We start from the raw sequence: 20,670 nt of genomic DNA on the forward strand, positions 1-20,670 counted from the left end.
GCGCTGCGTGCGCTCCTGGGCAGGTGCACGCCGCAGGAATGGAGGCGCCGGCCTGCGCTGGCCAGGCCTGCTGGCTCTCAGGAGGGCGTGCTGAAAGGCTGAGCCGGACTGCTGGTGCCCCCGGGCCTTGTGGCCTTGATCCTGGCTCCGGCGGCCCCTCCCCCCGCCCCCCACCCGGTGCGCCCGGCCTGGGCGGCTCTCCCCGCGGGCGCTCTCCCCCCGCCCCGCAGGCCTCCCCTCGGCGGCGGGGGCGGCTTTAATGCAGGCTTGCTCCTGCCGAGGTCATTTGCTCTGCGCACATCTGCGCCACCAAGTAGGGACTGATGAATTTTTCATTGCGAGTCACTGGGCTGTCCATCCGAAGGCAGCTTTGGGGGCAGGAGCCCTTAAGGACCCGACTGTGCCTGGGCAGCCCCTTCTAGGACGCGCTAATTACTGAGCTGGGAGGGGGACTGGGGTTTCTCTCCCCAGTGCTCTTCTTTGTCCCTCTTTGGCCTTGTTTGATTCCCCAAGCAAACTGGGGGCCGGAACTTCCAAGGAATAGGGCCAGGAAAGGCGTTTGAGGAAAGCCTGCCTGAGCCAGCCTAGAGAAGGAGCTCGGGGATGGTCACATCCTTGTCCTCGAAGAGCTGGCGCGCTTCCAGAAGACAGGGCTAGCAAAGTGAAGGTGAAACAGTTGGCTGACAACCTGTGAAGATGTGCACCAAGGCCAGGTGGGTGGGACTCACTGCAGGAGACATAGGGGCTCAGATGAAGGCAGCCGCGACCGCGAGGATGGACGGGAGGCAAAGGAAAGGAGAGTTTCCTCTGAACGTCAAGTGCGAAAAGAATAGGGTGCAATATATACAGAATTTTGAGGAAAAGATGTTGGTGAACCAAAAATTTTTGGTTTATGTCTTATCATTTTTCACATTTGAAGCCAACAGAAAGAAGACATTTCCATTAAATAAGAAGCTATTCCCCCTGGTACATTTTTTGGAAAGTAAAAAATAAAAAGCAACTTAAAGGGGATTTCCACGTCAGGCTGTGAGGAGTGTTCTGAGAGGCAGAATACAGTGAAATGCAAAATGGTCTCTGAGCATCAAAGAGCAATCCAGGTTGCTGGGACCGAAAGGCCAAGATGCTACAAACCAGAGAAATGGCACTGAAGGGAGTCCTTTCTTTACAGCTGTTCTTGTCCCCTGGGAGTGTTTGCTGATTCAGGTCCTGTCATGGGGTGTGAAACCCAAACAGAAAGTGGCAGCCCTGTAGCTTGCCACAGTCAAAAAAACTGCAGTTCAGGATACAAAGTTGCCAGGACTTGATGGGCCCTGAGGAGAAAAGGGAACCACAGAGAACTGCGTGATCTTGTGGTTTCTCTTCCAGCCATTTCCTGATTTCCAAGCTGTGCGTGTGCACAATGAGATGCCGAGAAACCGAGCAAAAGCAGCTGCTAAGAGGCTGAAAGGCTAAGCCAAGATGCTGGCGTGCTTACGACGCTGGGCAGACACAACGCTCAGTTTAGGCCACCAAGGAGGGGGAGGAGTCCTGTAAGCACCTTGGATTGTCAGCTGAGCCCCGGAAGACCAAGCCGTGGTAGGGCAAGCAGGAGAGCACCCCCACACGCAGCACAGGCTCCCGTGGGCTCAGTTCCTGCCGGGTGCACACAGACCACCGCATGTACTCCAACTTCGGCCACAAGCCATGAAAGTCTTTCTGGAAGTGGTAAGACAGTCCTCTGCCACCCAGGTTTAGTATTCAATCCATATGGACTTCCCGGGCAAGAATCGGAAGGGCAGGAGACACTGGCTGGCAAGGGACAGCAACGGGGGGCTGCTGCTGCTGCCTGGATGGGGCGGTCATAGGATGCTCCTCAGTGGGCCGGATGTGGCCCGTGCAGGAGGGGGAGCTGGCCTGAAGCATTTAAGACTTTGCCCAGGAGGCCTGCATGGAGGAGGTAATGGTCTCCCACCATGGGCGTCTGCAAGGGGAACTGCTGGTGGACCAGAGCCTGAGGGCAGCAACCACTTCAGTTGGTGAAAAAAAAGGCCATTACCCACTTTGGACAACAGCTGGGCAGTTTCTTACAAAACCCAACATGCGCTTACCATAAGATCCAGCAATCACATCCCTTTGTATTTGCCCAAACAAGGTGAGACCTTATGTCCACACAAAAAATAGCACATGGATGTTTATAGCGGTTTTACTCATAACTGCCAAATTCGAAAGCAACAAAGTGTCCTCCTGGAGGCGCATGATAGGCTGCGGCACATCCAGACAGTGGAATATTATTCAGCTAAAAAGAAACGAGCCATCAGGCCATGAAAAGACATGGAGGAAACTTAGATGCATATTACTGATGAAAGAAGCCAATCTGAAAAGGCTTCTTCATGCACACTGTTTGCTTCTAACTATACAATATTTTGGAAAAGACGAAACTGGGAAGACAGTGAAGAGATGAGTGGTGCCAGGGGTTAGAGTGGAGGAAGGATGAGTAGGTGGAGCACGGAGGGTGTTGAGGGCAGCGAAACTAGTCTGTGTGACACTATAATGGTGGATAATGTCATCACACATTTATTAAAATCCATGGAAGGTGGAGGTCCATCGACTGCAACAAACACGCCACTCTGGCGGGGATGTGATGGAGGGGGCTGTGCACGTAGGGGCCACTCCCTTGGCTACCTGAACTAACAGTTACGTCTGTGCCTTCCTCTCAATTTTGCTGTGAACCTAAAACTACTCTTTAAAAAAAAAAGGCTTTATTTAAAAATAAAAGCATCACTTGTGTCTCATGAACTACAGTTGGAAAAACCCAGCAACAGAATCTCTGCAGTACTCACGGAGTGTCTGTGAAAGACAGCAACAGCCAACCACACTAATAGCACAGAGATGGCCCTGCTGCTGTGAGACTCCGTGTCCGTGTCCTTAGTCCCTTCTCCTCTGGTCTTGATCTTACAGCGGTCCAGGATTGCAGTTGGCTGCGGGTGGGTAGCGGGAGGGGGGGGGGCGGGGGGAGGGGGTGGAGGGGAAAGGAATGCTGGGGGGAGGAGGGGAGAGAGAAGAGGGGAAATACCCATATTTCTCTTTGCAGGTGGCTGGAGGAGAGGAGATTTGATATTAAATCAAAGGGCTTTGACTATTGTCAGGGACTGGATATATTTGTTTCTGAACTGTGACTGTGTTTGCAGCTGAAAGTACAGTAGGACCTGAGAATGAGCTGAAATGTCATGACAAGTGTTCATCTAGGAGCCTCCAGGCACCTTGCAGAAACAAACATAAATCATCCCTGGAGAAAAGCCTTTCTCTGCAAGCCCCTCTGAATTCCCATGGTTTAAATTCAACCCCATATGAACTTAAAGTGAAAATTATAAGCACTCAATAAAGTAAGTCATAGCTAGTGAGAATTAGCAGAAGTAAACTGATTTTAGATCATCAGTAATGTTAGACTTCTAAGATACACAATGTGAAATGTGAAATTTTTAAAGAAATAAAAAATGGAATCACCAAAATGAGTTAAAAACAACAGACTATCAACAATGACTAGAGAGATTTGAAAATTAGCAAATAGAACCTCCAGAAATAAAAAATGTAGTTAAAATTAAAGCTCAGTGTATGTTTTAAACAGTATGGTAAATACAAATTAAAAGAGAATTCATGAACTAAAAGAAAGTTTCTGAAGATATTACAAGGAGCAAAGAGAGAAAAACATGGAAGGCAGGTATATAATCATAAAAAATAAAAAGGTCTAACATGTGATCAGAGTTCAAGTGAGAAAATAGAATGGGGCGGGGAGGAAATATTTGGAGAGACAGGGTCTAAAAATTTTCCAGAATGATAAAAGCTATTCTTCCATAGATGTAAGAAAAACAAACAGAGTAAGTAAAATATATTCCATTGTAGTATTTCACTGATACATTGTAGTACAAAAGACAGAGAATATCTTAGGAGAATACAGAAAGAAAAGAGCACATCTACAAGAGAAAGAAAATGATTAATGCTGGAATTCTCCCCTACAACAATGGAAGCCAGAGGACAGAAAAGACATAAAAATCTTCAAAATAACATAAGTAAATAACTATCTAAAAAAATTCTATTTACAATAAAACTATGAAAATGGGCAAAATAATGTCATTTTTCAGCCAAACAAGTTTACCTTCAGAGTACCTTCAGTTTACCTTCAAGAGTTGTGCACTAAATAAACTTCTGAAGGATTTACTTTAGAAAGAAGGAAAATGATACCAGAAGACTACCAATAACTGTTGGTAGTTAACTACCATTAGCTGTTTAAAGCAATAATATTAGTAATATCTTACTCATGGGGTCTTAAAAACTAGATGAAACTAAAATACTGGATAATAGCATGTAAGTTGGGAGAGAGGTGATTGAAGTTAAAGTTTTTGTATTTCTAAAGAGGAGGGTAGAGATTTGATTAATACTTGATGCTAAGTTTGCATGGTAGAATTTCAAGAGTGATCACTGAGAAAATAAAAATAAAATTCACAATTTTCAAATTAGCAGAAGGGGAAAATTAAATTTAAAAAAGCTCAATCCAAAAGCATGAAAGGAAGAAAAAAAAGCAGCATGGAAAATATGGGATAACTAGAAAACACAAAGATATTACTTTGTGATGAAATTGTTGGAATAAGTCCAAATAATTCAGTAATCACAATGAATATAAAAGGACTAAACTTGTCAATTGAAAGGCAGAACTTAATCAGATTGGAAAAAAGAACAAAATCTAGCTATTTGCTCTTCAGAATCAGCAAACCTACAAATTAAGGACAGGAAAGGTTAAAAGTAAAAGGATAAACCAGGCGAACAAAACAAAACAAATAAAGCCCCAAACAAACCCAAGTTGTCTGTATTTTTTTTAAGGTAACTGTATTGATATCAAACAAAAGACAAAACGATATCTTATTAAAGATATAGTGGGTAACTGTGAAATGTAAAAGAGTTAATTCACCAGTAGTACATAGCAATTCTAAACTTATATATACCTAATAAAATTGATACAAAATATAGAAAGCAAAATTCCACAAAAGGTCAAGAAGAAATGGACAAATCTTCCATTAAACTACCTGACTCATGTTTGGTAAAGGAGACATAAATAAGGATGGAGAAGATTCGAATACATAGTTAATAATTTGACTTAATGGGTATACATTGATCTCTATCCCTAATAACTCTAATAACTGGAGAATGCATCACTTTCTCAAGAGTGCATGTAGCATTTGCAAAAACTGACATGCAGTAGTCCTTAAAGCAAGTCTAGAAAAACTTCAAAGAATTACTGTCAGAGAGAGATGACATAAAATTATAACAATGCCTACACAATGAGTGCATTGCGCACCGTATGGGGAGTGGTAACACTTGAAGGTGCTGACTCGGGAAAGGGGGGGGTGGGGAAAAAAATATGAAACTATTGTTTTTAACTTGCACTGTTCACTTAATAATTTATCATGAATATTTCCCATATTATTTCATATCATTGTACAAGAAATAATGTATACATTATGAGGACATACTGTATCTAACAAGATATACTGTTAGACTCTTTGATTCTGTAAAATTAAATTGAAAAAAAAAAAAAATTATAACAAAAATACCAATTACCAAAACATGAGATGAAGCTAAAGAAGTAATTTGAGGAAAATATAAGTAATTATATGAGAAAAGAACAAAGATTAAGAACTAGTGAATTATAGAGCCAAATTAAATTAGGGGGAAAAAAGAGAAAAGAGAATAAGCCCAAGGAAGTAGCAGGAATGAAAAAATAAAAACAAAGAAAAGAGGTGATATGAATAAAATAACAACAAAAATAAACCAGAAAGATCCAACAAGGTCAAAAGTTGGTTCTTTGAAAAACACTAATATAGACAAAACTTTAGTGACCTTATTCTATAAAAATGAGAGATGGCAGAAGTAAACAGGAATAAAAAGGGGGTATGATCATTGGTACAGAAGGCATAATGAAAGAAAATTCTATAAAAAGTCATATGCCAGTAATAAGATTATTTTGATAAAAGGAAAAATTTCTTGAAATACCTAAATAAAACTAAAAAGAAAAACTAGATAGCATAAATAATCCAATAATAATTAATAAAAGACAAAATTATTTAATAGTAACTAAAAATCTTCCCACAAAGAAAACCAGACGCAGATGGCTTTATAGGTGAGTTTTACTAATCTTTCAAGAAAAAGATACTTGCAATATTATAAAAATTCTTCCTGAAAGTAGTAAAAGAGGGATTTGTTTTATGAGGCCAGTATTCAAAACCAGACAAAGATAGTATGAGCTCACTTAAAAACATTGATGCAATATCCTAAAGCAAATATTAGTAAATTAAATCCAGTAATGTATGAAAAACATGATTATGTTAGGTTATACTGGGATGCAAAATAAGTTTCATAATAGAAAATTATTTTATTGTAATTGGTCAGTTACCAGATTAGAGGAGAGAAACATTGATTATCTCAACAGATGCAAAGCATTTGATAGAGTTGAACATGTATTCATAGAGTTGAACATTACTACCAATATAATTCATAAATTCATCGCAATACTATGATTTGAATAAATGCTAATTTATGATCAATGCTAATTCTAAAATGTATGTGGAAGAGCAAAGATCCAACAATAACTGAGATGTTTCTGCAGAAGCAAAAGCTGTAGGTAGAGAGCTTGCTGTGTCAGGTTTAGTACAACTCTCTAATGATCACTGTGATGCAGGATTGTCTCAGATCTACACAAAGACAGACCCATGGAGTAGAATTGAGAGCCCGAAACAGACCCCATTCATAGAAATGTGATTTGCCCAGTGAAGAAAGAATGTACTATCCAACAAATGATGTGGAGGTAATCAATTATTTATGAGCAAAAAATGAAATTGGATCCCTTCATAGCGTTATACACCAAAATCAAATCCAGATGGATTACAGACCTTTAGAAAAAATAATAAGGAGAGTGTCCTTATGTTCTTGCAATAGAAAAGATTTCTTAAATAAGACACAAAATAAAAAGCATAAAGGAAGAGGATGATATATTTAATCACAGAGAACTAGACAGGGCCAGATCATACAGAGCCCTGTAGGCTCCAGGTAGCAGCTTAGTGGTCATGCTTGTGTGTCTTAGAAAGACACTGGAGGGTTTTGAGTAAGAGAGTATTATGTATTTTTACATTTTTAAAAATCATTTTGGCTGCTTTGAGGATAATAGACTGTAGGAGGCAGAAATGGAGGAGGGAAGCTATAATAGCTTAGAAAGGAGACGATTATAGCAGTCTAGTCATGCGCTCATGAGCTTGGACAAGGGTGGTGGTTGGGGTGGAGATGGAAGGGGATGAATTCAGAATATATTTTGGAAGAGGAGCTGATAGAGTAGGCATACATTATAATTGAATGAGCTAAATCAAAGATAATTCTGAGCATTTTTGGCCCGAGCAACTGGGCAGCTGTGATACTATTTACTGAAATGGAGAATCTGAGGAAGGAACTATTTAAGGAGCAGCTGAGAAGGGATTCGAGAATTCTGTCTTGCCTATTCGTCAGCCTGTTGGCTTGGTAAACACACCATTTAGATGCACAAGTATGGAGCTGAGGTCGGGAGTGGAGACACATAAATTTAGAGTCATCACTGTATAGATGGTATTTATAGCTGTAAGTTAGGAAAGGTAGTTTGGGGTCATGATACAAAGGATCTATGTGTCAGACAAAGGCATTTCATCAACCTGGAGTAATTGTGTGTCAATAATATTTAATGATCAAAAGTTCCTGCTATTAGTTGTTTATTAAATAGATTTGTTACTTCCATACAATGTAATAAACAAATAAAAACACTTTGTCCAGTGGTTATTATTAATACATATTAAGCTGTTTTAGTATTTGCATTTAGTTATAGAAAACATGAGACAGAGTCAGAAGAGCAGGGTTTTCATAGCCCTGCCACGACTATGAGACCTGAGACCTCAGTGTAAGTCACTTAACACGCTATCTCCTTTTAAATGACTTCTGTGATTCTATTATGATACAATGAAAAAAATCTTCTTGATAGCAGCATTAGCATTTCTGTTACAAGGAACTGGCTTTGTTTGTAAAAATAACATAAACCACATGGGGTTAGCAGGAGAAAAGGAAAGAAAGAGCTAAATGTTCTGCACTCGAAACCAACAGGATTTAGGAATTGAGAGGCGGCAAAGAGAAGGAGAGGGAAGGTAGTAGACACTGAGGGGCAGAACCTTCACGGGGGCTGGTGTAACCGGCGAATAGTCCACGGCGGGAGACTCTCAAAAGTGGCTTTGGAACCGGGTTATAATGTGTTCAGTTTGCTTTGCTCTGATGTAAATTTCTTTGATCTTCCCCAACCTCCAATGAAGTGGGCCAGGAGGAATATTGGTGTGAACAAAGGTTTTCCTTATTTGCTTGTTTTCTGAGGTTTATTTGTTTTTGTGAAAATGAGGGAAAGCCTGTTTCCATATCTGGATTGATTTGGTACAGAACAGAAACAGCCTGCAGAGGACAATGACATGATCCGTGTTTACATCTAATTCAGTGGCAATTAGGGGCTGGCAGTAGGACTAACCCTGAGCACGTGAGAAGTTGCCTAGTTGGTTGGTAGGGCACCAGACTGTCTGCGAATCTTGGTACTGACCTTCAAGCCAAAGGAGTTAAAGGATAAGCCTGAGCCCCAGCTCTCGCCAGCTCTTACCAGCTCTCTATGCATCAAACTTGTCGATTTTGGAGCAATTCTGAGTGTTCCACCAGGTCCCCATGTAATACTTGCGTTGCTATGACAAACTCCTTGGCATTATTCGAGGCAATTCCACCTATGCATTTTTCTACTTCTGATTGGTATTTCTATAAAGAGATTTAAAAACCCTCTTCATCTGGTCATTTATATTTTTATCTAGCTTTTAGTGGGAATTTGTGGAGAAACAGAGCATGAGTTTAAAACACTCGCTTGCATTCACAAGTAAGTCAAAAGTTAAAACAAGATATTTTCCAATTCAGAAGAACAATTGTTTTTATGTTTTTTGTTATCCAAGGAGTTGTTTTGTTTGTTTGTTTGTCTCTATAGGATGACAATGAACTATCCAGCATGACGAAGGAAAGAGACAAAAACTTGACTTCATTTGAAAAGGTGCTGGAGATTAACCTAAGTTTTGAACGTTCCTCTTAGTAATTACATCTACCATCTAATTTTTTCCTAATTATTCTAAAAGAAAAAGAAAAAAAAAACATGATTAACTTTTTATTTTTTAATTTGCCTGGAAATACTTTTTTCTGAGGAATGTAAAAATAAAAATATGCTTCCTAGTAACTTCCAACCATTGATCTGTGGAATAATAGCAGTTGAAAGAAAAGAGTAAAAATTGGCCAGAGACTCTCAGCCAGTTCTTAGCTGCTCAAGAGGGTGACTCTCCTGGGAGGACTCCATCTTGAGGAGCTGAGAGGGACAGGGTGAGGTTTGGAAAGCTGGAGAATAAGAGAGGTAGCAGAAGACTGAAGAAAGGCAAATGTGGTCTTAGCTTTCTTAAAAAGGGGGTTGAAGTAGATTTTGCTAACTAACACCAGTGAGTTCATCATATTCCTGTTTCATTTAATTTTTTGATTTTTATTTCCCAATTGACTACCAAAAAAGCCTTTCCCGCCCCTCCTAGCAGTGAAACAGTAGGCATTTCTATTGAAAAACAAATATATATGTGTGCGTATGTCCCAATTTGCTGAGATGCAGGAATGTGGAAATAGTATTTCACTGTTGTTTTAATTTGCATTTATTTGATTAGGGCTCTTGACTTGATTAATGTTCCAAACCCCTCTCCTGTAGTGCTGGTCTGGCTTGCTGGCCACTCCCGTTATTGCAGGCAGCTCTCTCGTTTGCCTCACTGGTGAATATAGATCACCAGTTCTTTCAATCATTTATCATAGGAAATAGTTTCCAAAATAGCTTGCCCTATTCTGAATATGTTCCACTTTGTCATTGTCCCTCTTAAAAGATGGCACCAGAATCCACCATAATAATCCATATGTGGTCAGACCAGCTGTTCTGTGTGCCAAGGAATAAGACGGTTCAATTGTAATGTGTTTTTCTTTTGAGAATCCATTAGTGTGCAGTTCCCTTTGAGTTTCTACTGAATCTTGCAGTGATTTAGAGTGGATTTAGACCAGAGTAGATTCTGACTAAAGGACTATGTTTTTAAATTGTGTTTTAAATGGCTTTTTCTCTGATACCTGTTTAATGTTGTTCTAAAACCACACGGTGGAACTTCTACTGTTTGGGCTCTGGATTCTACACCTCCATTAGTGTATCACTGCCTTGTATTAGTTATTTTAGCCGTCATTTTCTACTTTTTATACTGTATCCTAAAATGCATATGGTTAATGCATTTTTTCTATGTACAATGGCTGAGGCACATACACGAGGGGTGGAGGTGGTTGGATCTGATTCTGAGAGATTTAGCTCAGCCAATGAACCACCTTGGAAAGGGAGAGAGGACCTTTCCTTGTTTCTCTGATCGCCCTCTTGTTTTATCAGACAGATATTATTACCACTATTGTGTGAAAGCCTTTCAAAATGCATACACCCCATGGAAATTAATGTCCTGTGCTCACTCACTTCATTACCTGTAAAACTTAAGGAAGAAGGTGGTGGACTGGTGAAATATTTTGAGAGAAAGTAAACATTGCATGTGTATGTATGAAGCTGACTCATGCATTGCATGTATCTTGTTCCATCCATTCTAAGGTAGAGGGGCTACTGTGACCTTTGAAGAGGCTTTAGAGAATGAGCGAGTCTGTCAGAACCAAGAACTATTAAATTTGAGGGTTATTGCTGGAGCTGGAAATGGGATATACAGACTAGCAGACTTAGAGGGGGCTGGTGGGAAGGTGGGAGTTCTGAGCAGAGTGAAAGCTGTAGTATTTATTGAACTAGGCATCTGGTTTGGTTCTGAGGACTAAGATTTTCAGAGCCATCTAGCCTGTGGAAGCAGAGATGGAGCACAAATGGAAGAGGCAGTGGCGTCTGGTATGGAAGAGAGAGATGATATAGAGTCATTGGAAAACAAATTCATGTGGACAGGGCTCCCTATTGTCAGTCAACCAGTGTTCATCTCTATGATCACGTCCTCTTCTATCTTAAAGTTGTAGGCTGGGTAGAGTGGCTCACTCCTGTAATCCCAGCACTTTGGGAGGCCAAGGCAGGAGGATCACTTGAGGCCAGGAGCTCTAGACCAGCCTAGGCAACAGAGAGAGACCCTGTCTCTCCTACCTAGTCCTCAGGCTGAGGATAGAGGATTGTTTGAGCTCAGGAGTTTGAGGCTACGATGAGCTATGATCAGATCTTGCCACTATACTCCAGCCTGGGTAACAGAGAGAGAGAACTTTAGTCTAAAAAAAAAAAACAAAAAAAAAAAACCAATTGAGTTGAGTCACCTGGTGGTTTTGTGATTTTTTTGAGGTGATACCTAACAAGTATGAATCTGGAGGGAGCTAAAACAAAATCTCTAGAATGGGGGAGGGAAGAGAATGGAAAGAGAATGGACACAGCAGTGGAAAGATATGATCTTGTTCTGCCATAGGGTTGAACTCACCAAGTGAAGTCTGGTTGGGTTACTCTTACATATTGTACTCAGAGTCATTGTTTCCTAATATGACATAATTTGAAAGCTCCAGTTTTTCAGTGAAAAATCTTAATCCAAATGGTTATTTGTAACTGCAAATAAAAATAAACTGATACATGAACTAAAAACATTTTATTTTTCACTTTACAAAAGACACAATTTTACTTTTCATTAAATGCTACACCAACCATGTTTTTTGGCTACAATTTTCCTGACACCGATGAACTTTTGCATTGCAAGTACGTTTTTCCCTTCTTTTCACTGCATATTTTTCTAATTGACACTGATATTTTAAACCCTTTGTTATGCACAAAATGTCTTACCTATAAAACTCAGTTGTTTTATTCAGCAACCACAAGTGTCATTTTGCTGATAGAATTTGGACTTTGAGACGTCAGCTTTTCCTCATTGGCCATGGAGTCCAAGAGAGTATAATGGCTGCTACATCTTTATAGTGGCTTATCTTGACTTTGCAAATTTGTAGATCCGAAATGTGCTATCATATAAAAGAACTAAATAAGAATTGGTAGAGGAAACATAAAATATGTCTAATTGCCACAGCCCTTGAGACCAACACTCTCTAGGGAGAAGTTTCTGTAACATACTTACTGTACCTTTCTATGGCAGATCTGCTTGGAGATGCATGTCCTGGTGTTGGGTTTGCCAGAACATTCTTTTAAAAGGAGCTAGCTTCCCTGCTGAACAGGGTGTTAATTTTTCATGGACTTACCCTGTGATGAGGAGCATGAAAAGAATGAGAGAAATAGTGTTGAACAAAATAAAAGACTCTTTTCTCTGGTTCTAGACAGAAAATGGAGACTGTTGTTGAAATTTTGCTTGTTAGTGAAGACAGAAGTTAAATGTGGAGCAATTTAATGCAATTAACTCTTTGGTGTGAATTTCCGAGGAAAGAAGAAAGATTGTGCCAAGTTTAGCCCATTTACAATCAGACAGAAGCTCTTTGGAAGCTGTAAAGATCATATTTCCGCTCTGGCAGGTGAGTCTGCCTGGAAAAAAGTTGCTTGACCTAAGGGAGAGGTGCCTGCCATGACCCAAGGTAAGTCACTGGCCATTTGGCCTCGGTTCTCCACCTATTAAACAAAAGAATCTTAAAAGTTTTCCCCTATCACATCAAAACACAGAATAATATTCTTAATATTTTAAAATAACATTTAGCATATAGATAATCATATTTTTTACATTAAATCTGGATTTGAGCTGCCACTTCAATAGAAATAATATGAATATTTATTCATTGCTTTTCTCTCTGTCTCTTGATCTTTGATCTTAAATAACAAAACTCTGATTTTTTTTCTGTTTCTTAATAGTTGTTTACCTAAAGTTAGCATTTTATCCCAGATAACTGCTCAGTCTATCAAGCATTATTTAGTGTCAATTAGCTAGCACTCAGTCTGCAACTGTATAAAAGTCAAAGCCACATTGGGTCTTTCTGCCATCTGGTTGGACCTCAGGTACACAAAGTTGATCATGCTCCTCAGTTCATAGTAAGCGATCGTCACTGGCGCTGGCACTAAGGGCTGTGGTGGGGAACTTCTAAGATGGGCCCCAGCAATCCTCACCTCCTGGTTCTCACGCCCCTTTGTAGTACTGTCCCCTTGAGTGTGGGCTGGACCTAGCAATTTGCTTCTAAAAAATGACATACGGCCAATGTGAGGCCATGGCTTCCGTCTTGCACTCTCTCTCCTTCCCAGGCGCTCGCTCACTTGCTCTGAGGAATCAAGCTGTGATGCCCTGGGCTGCCCTATAAAGGGACCCAGATGGCAAAGAGCCACCAGCCATTGGAAAAACTGAGGCCCCTGGTCCAACGGCCCTCAAGGAACTAAATCCTGCTAATAACCCTGTGAGTGAGCCTGAAACTGGATCCTTCCCTGGATGAGCCTTCAGATGAGACCACAGCCCCAGTGTTGATTGGAGTCCCGTGGGAGACCATGAGTCAGATGTACCCCGCTGAGCCATGCCTGGATTCCTAACGCATGCAAACTTTGAGATAATAAATGCTTACTGTTTTAAAGCTACTACATCTGGAGGTAATTTCTTATGCAGCAACAACTATTATAATACAAGTACTTAGATTTTTAATTAATTATTAATATTTTTCTTCTTCATTCCCCAATCCCATTCACATTCTTTTCTCCCACTTAAGCATCAGTGTAATGTTTTAAATATTTTTCTTGAATATATGTAAATTGTTAGAAAATTTATAATGTTGTTTTATACATTTGTGTTCTTTACTTACATAAATGGTATTGAATTATATACTTCTTTGCATTTTTCACTTTTATTACTTCACTCCATGTTTTTGAGATATGTTCAAATTTCTTATGTAAATATAGTTCAGTGCTTCTGATTATTACCTAGTACTTCATCATAGGCACTTTATTCACCCATGTTCCAAGTGGTGAACACTTAGGTAGCCTCCAAGCACTTGCTACCACAAGACAACGTTGTGATGGACATCATCATGTCTGTCTTCTTGTGGATGTTCCTGTTTATATCTAGGAGCTGAAGTTAGTAGGATAATTAGTTGAGATTCATGGCTCATTGGATAATCAAGAATGCTTTCCGCATTCCTACTGAAATTGGCTTAAATGGTAAGAACCTAAATTGTCTCCTACAGCAAGAGTTCTAGAGGAAGCATTAGCAGTCCAGCGGTATAAGCAAGACTCAGGCATGTTCCGTCTTTGGCTCTAGCATGCTCTATAAGTCAGTGTTATTTTCGCCACTGGTCACAAGACGGTTGTAGCAGCTCTGGCTATCACATGATCACACTTGGTGCAGGGGAGGGTTATAGCTTCCCATGCAACTTTTTTTATTATAGAGAAAAATTTTTATCCACATTTAGCAGATGTCCCCTTTGGTCTCATTGACTAGCATTTTATATATATTATAACAGAGACTGTGAAATCAAGTGTCTGGAATTTTTGGCATCCTCTGCCAACAAGGGAAATCAGAGAAGGCTGCGTTTCTATGTAAGTTTCTGTTACATAATGTATCTACTATTTATATTCACTGAGTACTGACTGAATGCTATATCAGTGTATCAGTCGGTTATTGCCAAAATAATGCTGTGGAACAAACTGCCCTGGAACTAAATGACTTAAAGCACAATAATGTATTCTCAGTGATCCATCTGTGAGTCATCTGACAGTTCAGCTGAGTCAAATTTGCTCCCTTGTCTCTTATCTTCCTTGGACTGGCGGACTTTGCCAGGGCATCTTCTCATGACAGCAGCAGAAGCACAAGGAATCAAGTCTGACCAAGCCACCACATTTCAAGCCTCTGCTCAAGTCACTTCTGTGAACAGACTATTGGCCAAACCAAGTCACATGGCTGGTCAGGTTTAAAGCCAAGGGGCAGAGACGTGCACAGGGAAGTCTACCATGAGACCACATTGAGTCACATGGCCAAGCCCAGTGGGGAGAGGAAGTCTACTCCTCTTATGGAAGTTAGCAATGAGGTAGTGAATATATTTGAACAATAATCTCATATATCATAACCAGTACTCTCTCATGCCAGCAGTGCAAGAGGTTTCTGTATGCCAGTATCATCACTAGCACTTGATATTTACCAATGTTCACATTTTTGCTAACCAAATAGGCATAAAGTTGCTTTAACTTACATATCTCTGCTGATTGTTGGAAGAAACTGAGTATTTCTTCATATGCTTATTAGCTATTTGGGTTTCCTTCTCTGATTTACTTATTATCCATTGGACATTTTAAAATCAAGTTTTCTATTTTTTTCTTGGTAATTTGCAGGAGTTCTTTATATTATATTAATATTAGCCCACAATTTATTTTAGATGTTGCCTGTCTCTTCTCACATTCTGCCACCTATTATGTTAACCTTCTTTGTGGTATTAAATAGAAATCTTTAATTTTGTTGTAGTTAACGTTTTGTTCACCTTGTGTTTTTGGAGTGTTATCTGTTAGTAAAAACTCATACATCCTAATGTCACAATATTAAAAAATATTTTCATACTTTATAGTTTTAATTTTTGTATCTGTGTTTTAATCAATTTAAATTTGTATTTTTATATGCCATCAGGTAGACATTTTTCTTTATGTTGTGAAGTTTTCTTAACATCAGCTACTAAAAAATGTCATCCTTTTTTACTCATTGATAGTGTTATCTCTATCATAGAACAAATTCCTACATTTACTTGGATGTGTTTCTGGGTTTCTTATTCTGTTCCATTGATCTTTTTGTCTTGTCCAATGCCAAGACCACCTTTTTTTCCCCCTTTTAATTATTTCATCTTCATAGTATCTTAGTGTCTGGATAGGCAAGTTTCCTTGCTTTGTTCTTCTAGATAGCTTTTCAAATGAATTTGTCAAGTTCATACAAAATCCTGCCAGAATTTTAATTTGAAGTGCCTTTAATTTACAGATTGATTTAGGAAGAACTGTTTTGTTAAAAGTGCATGAGGAGTGAATAGTTTTTGAAGTCAGCATATTGGAATAAACTTCCTTGGGGGCAAATTAAATACTCTTTCCTAACTGTCTGGAGTAAGAGTTGCCTAAGTTGTAGGTAGCAGTGATTCCTTCACCATAGCACCACCCTCTTTTCCTTAAAGTCTCTGATTCTGAGTGGAGTGCTTATCCTCTTCAGTGATTCATTTAGCTCTACACAGGGTAATACCACTTCTAGTTTTGTATTTAACATTTTATGAAGCTATTTATATCTCTTCAAATTTGCCCAGTGTTGCATTTGTTCTGGCGCGGTTCCCTAATTATTACACCATGTTAATGAGACCAAGCTCATTAGAACGATCTCTTTTGGAGTCTTTTAGCCTCCTCTTCACCCCGGCTAGCCATCGTGGGAACATATGCTTTTGAGGACGAGGGAAACCTAGAGAGTGTGCTTGAAAGAGTTCAAACCCTTCCCTACTCTTGGAAAATACCTGAGTCATGCGCTTACTAATGGACTAATTTTCATATATAAAGGACAGGACCTGCTCATTATTTGTAGCTCATTTAGGGTAGTTAATGAGGAGTAGCCTTAATGAAGAGGCTGGAAAAATATAGCACAAGGGTGGTCTTGAGTTGGCTTAATCATCTTTGCCCTGGAAATCTATTCATCTTTTTTCGCCTACCAAAAGCGAGTTTAAGGCGTGACCCATTTGAATATTTAGCAACATATTAAATCCAGTTCGGATTCCATATTGTAGGCTTAAAAAACCCCACTGTTTAATGAGTGCATTTCTAACATATAATTCACTGAGAGGATAAACATGTCTTTTCAATGTGCTATTTAAGATAAAAACTGTATTAAATGAGCCCAGAATTGTTAAACTTAGCTCTATAAATGTTTAGCGATTTTATATTTTTCCCTTGCTTTGTCTGCATATCTCTCTTTTCTTTCCAATCTCGGTTGGGTTCTTTTTAAAGTCACTGTCTTCTAAATCATGTCATTTTGAGTAACAAGACAGCTAGGTGACATATTGCAATATTGAAATTGTTGAGTCAGGTCTTCTTCACAATTTCACAACTGTTAAAAATCCCCATATTGGAAAATATGACTAATTCCCCCTTTAATTCTTAAAAGTCTTCTGCAGAGAAAACTCGTTTTTGTGCTAGTCGAGTGTCATGACGGCAGCTCCCCCCTGGCCCCTAACTTAGCTCAGTGCGGCGAACCTAAGGTAGCATGGCGTTCGTCAGCTGTCGTGGGCAGCGTTAAAACCTCTCATCAGGACTGTGCCCGAGGAGTCAGCGGGGCAGAAACCACCACACGGACCCTACATTGAATTTTATCTGAAGAAATGCTTCGTGTACAGTCCAAACTGGTGGGCTCATGCTTTCTAAAGTGCTTTTTAAATTCCTCGTAGATGTTGCCCAAGTTCCTCTTGCCTCACAGAAACCTTTGATTTCCAGGTAACCCAGAATGCATTCTTCAAATTGCTGAGAAATGGTGAAGACCTCTGAGATTTTTGGGATGTGTGTGTGTGGTCACTGCATTTTTTTTTGGCAGAATCACCAGAGCTGCAGGCCCAGCTGAAATTCCTCTTAAGCTTGCTGGAAATATTTATAGCAGCTGACATTTCTGAGTGCTTACAGTGTGCTCTTGCTGAACTGTCTAATGCGACCCTCACAACCCCTCCCCGAAGGAGGTGTTATGACATTCCCCATTTTACACACAAGGGGTCTGCAGTGCCGGACAGTGAATCTTATTTTGCACACGAGAAAACCAAGTCTCTCTAATTTCAGTCTTTGCTCTTCGTAGCAGATGATGGCTATGCTTTGCGTAGGTCACCTCTCCTTTACTTTGTGCCAGTTTTTGTGGGCCCGTTAGCTTTGGGTGCTTTCCTTTCCACAGCCCCCCCCCCCCCCCCCCCCCCCCCCCCCCCCGGAGCCTTCCTGGCCTGCACAACCCAGGACAGGAAGTGCCGGGGAGTTTATGTCCCCGGGGGGGGCGGGCTTATCCAGTGGCTGATGGCTGCAGGGGTTGGAGGCTCCTGGCAGGGTCAGGGGAAGCTGCCTCTGCAAGGCTTTGCTGCCCCGCCTTCTTGCCTGGCCTCGCCTTCCAGTCCTGCTCCCTACGCCCCCACGCCCTGGCTTCCCCTGGAAGCACATTCTGTCCACAAAATCATTGCACAGGAATCCCCCTCTCAGGATCTGCTTCTGGGAGCCCAACCTAAGAAGTTCCTATTTCCTGTGGTTTCATGGGGCAGAATGTTCTGGGAGCCTGACAGAGAGGTTTAGGTTAATACATTCAAATGTGTGGAAGGTGCGAATCTTGGAAACTTAAAAAAAGAAAAGTAAACTAAACCTTTAGATGCCTTTTTATCCTCAACAAGCAGCTCACCTGGGGATACCTCAGGGCTTTGTTTAACCTTCCATTTACTCATTCCAGGGAATAGTCACGTACCGTATGCACCGTGTGGTTCTTCCTTGAATTGTTCAGGGAAGAAAAGCCAGATATTTTTATTCTTAAGGCACCCTCTTTCTTTGATCCAGTCAACTTCTTCTTACTATTCTGTCTCCAAAACTGTACTCCACTCTTCCAGTCCACCTAGTAGCTCTCTCTGCTGTAGAGTCTGTCTGCCTTTCAAAGCAGGGTGAAGCCTATCACGATATGGAGTTCTCCCTACGAGCAGTGTGATTTATCCTGGGGCAAGAAGTGGTTAAGGCTAGGTACCAGGAGAAAGGAGCTCAGCTCTGGAAAATCTGGGGGCTTGGAGGGTGCGAGACAGGCAGGCAGGTCTGGGGGAGAGAGTGTGTGTTTGTGTTTGTGTCTGTGTGTATTACAAGAACTGTGTGAATAAAGAACTCTACCCTGTGAGCCCAAGTCAGCAAGGCATAGAATTGTAGGTGGGGGGAGAGGGAGGGGAGAGAAGAACTCATTTATCTCTTCCACCCCAACACTGGGAAGCAGTGACAGTGGCAGCACGTGCTCAGTGGCTCAGGACAGGTGACAGGGCGTGTGCAGGTTTTGGAGGTGGACGGTGCTCATGTACTCAGTCACCACAGCTCCTAGGAGCGAGCTGAGATGGCACAGACCAAATGCTCTATGTTTCAGGAGCAGCCCCGTGAGGTAGTCACGGTGACAACCACCCCAAAGGACATGATTCTTCTGGGCACAGTTCTGTGAATGCCGAAGGACTAGAGTTACGTTTTATTTTGGGAGACAAGTTGGAACAGGATAGGGTTTCTCCTTCTCTCTGTAACCTTCATTTGGTTTGCTGCTGTGGTGGAGGTTGTCTGCTTTTTAAATCCCTTTACTTAGAATGTGCCTAGGAAGGTAAAACTCCAATTTAATGAAACAAGGCAGCCCTGCCTTTGCTGGTTTCCCTGAGGGCTTTGGGATGCTTCCTCCGACCTTGAACTTGGGGACAGACAGGGCTTCTGTGTTAGTTCTTCTGGCCTTCCATCAGAGGTAAGCCCTTGGTAGGGACACATTTTCTGGTTGTCGGTACCAAGACGACAACTTTGCTTCCAATTTCAGTTTCTGAAAAAGTTCACGTCCTGTTCTCTATGGCTTCAGAGAAGACCGTGTTCTCTTTCCTGGATCAGCGCTGACCCAGGGCGGCATGCCCCGGGGCTCCTGGGTCCTGAGCTGCCTCTCAGCTCACCCACCCTCTCTTGCCCAGTGATGGGAGGGAAAGTCTCAAAGCCAACGGGTGGCCTTTTTAGAAACTCACCTCTGACCCCTGCTAGTTAGGTGACTTTGAACACAGCTCACTTAAACTCTTTAAGGCTGCTTTTCCTCTCTGAAGAAGGGGAAAATAACTCTTCTCTTTATTTTAAGAATTAAATGTGTTATTTCATTGAAAACAATTTATAAAATGTAAAGTACTTACTATTGACATATGAAGCATTGTTATGGTTTATTAATATTATACAAAGCTCAGAGTTTAGGATTTTGCAAGTTAAGAACTATCATTCTAAGAGTGCCCTGAAATGCTTTGGAATGAGAATTCATGCAAGGAGATATAGGAGATGGGAGAGTCTTCCAGAATGCAGACTGAGGAGACTCTTGAAGACGGAAGTCATTGGACATAACTTGTTCCAACTGTTGGTGGTGTGCTGAAAGGAAACTTGGCCAGAGAGGCTGAGGAAAGAGCTGGGAGGAGGGAGTGTGGGTGTGTTTGTGTGTGTGAGTATGTGTGTGTCTGTGAGTGTGTATGAGTGCATGCTGTGTGTGTGATTGTATGTGAGCACGTGTGAGTGCATGCTGTGTGTGATTGTATGTGAGCACGTGTGAGTGCATGCTGTGTGTGTGATTGTATGTGAGCACGTGTGAGTGCATGCTGTGTGTGATTGTATGTGAGCACGTGTGAGTGCATGCTGTGTGTGATTGTATGTGAGCACGTGTGAGTGCATGCTGTGTGTGTGATTGTGAGTGTGTGAGTGCATGCTGTGTGTGACTGTATGTGAGCATGTGTGAGTGCATGCTGTGTGTGTCATTGTATGTGAGTGTGTATGAGTGCATGCTGTGTGTGTGACTGTATGTGAGCATGTGTGAGTGTATGCTGTGTGTGTGACTGTATGTGAGCATGTAGGAGTGCATGCTGTGTGTGCATATGTGAGTGTATGTGTGCATGTGAGTGTGC

The sequence above is a fragment of the Eulemur rufifrons genome, chromosome 18 (genome assembly GCF_041146395.1).
Source record: "Eulemur rufifrons isolate Redbay chromosome 18, OSU_ERuf_1, whole genome shotgun sequence".
Taxonomy (NCBI): domain Eukaryota; kingdom Metazoa; phylum Chordata; class Mammalia; order Primates; family Lemuridae; genus Eulemur; species Eulemur rufifrons.